Source organism: Penaeus monodon, chromosome 30, assembly GCF_015228065.2.
Source record: "Penaeus monodon isolate SGIC_2016 chromosome 30, NSTDA_Pmon_1, whole genome shotgun sequence".
Lineage (NCBI taxonomy): Eukaryota > Metazoa > Arthropoda > Malacostraca > Decapoda > Penaeidae > Penaeus > Penaeus monodon.
In genome coordinates this window covers 36,798,457-36,799,194 of record NC_051415.1, presented here as the reverse complement: position 1 = coordinate 36,799,194, position 738 = coordinate 36,798,457, and the positions used below count along the sequence as shown (strand labels likewise).

The window sequence follows — 738 nt, the reverse complement described above, 5'->3', positions numbered from 1 at the left end:
TATATTAAAAAAGGACTCAAAGGCAGTACAAAGTTATTCATGTGAAGATCTTTTTACATTTTAATTCACTTTGAGCTGCTTGTAAACTGTGACATCAGTGGTTGTTTCATACATCCTGGTGTCCTGTCAATGCAAGATATCAGACATACAGAAAAAATAATTTTTTATAAAGGGTAAATGATGATACATTTGCTTAAACTGTATTCCTCATATATTTACAATAAGTACAAAGTCATGCAGTTATATACAATAGAAAGTGACAGCCATACTGACATGCCATGTGACTAGAGCTAATTAGTGCTATGTCTCTTAAGTATGTGTAGGGAACACAGATTCAAGTTCAGGTGGAAACACTGATAAATAAGCTAAATACATACAAAACAGTAGTGAGTGTAAAGGACAGAAATATTAATATGCAGTTTATAAGTACTTATTTAAAAAATATGTATCATATATAAAAAGAAACAAAAGAAAAAAATCAAGAAATTACAATAAGTACATTCAAATTCAGAGTGAGGTCAGTCCACTTACTAACATTCATGGCCCTACATAAGATAAAAGCAGCACATTCCCTACCTATTGTATAAAAATGATCATGAGTAATCATCAGACCAATCACCATGCCAATGATTAATAAACCTTTTTTCAAAGAGGATAGTGGGTCTGTGAGTGGCTGACTTGCAAGGGTGTAATTTACTCTCCTAGCTGATTAGTGAAATGTTCATACATAGTCCCACT

The 738-nt window shown here is 32.2% G+C and overlaps 1 protein-coding gene across 1 annotated transcript in view; it reads right to left on the bottom strand.

The window, feature by feature from the left end:
- Positions 1 to 193: 193 nt before the first annotated feature.
- Positions 194 to 738, bottom strand: part of LOC119592767 (breast cancer anti-estrogen resistance protein 3 homolog) — a gene marked incomplete in the record, with an annotated part of 16,177 nt that continues 15,632 nt past the window's right edge. Inside the window, 1 exon segment of the mRNA XM_037941698.1 lies at positions 194 to 738.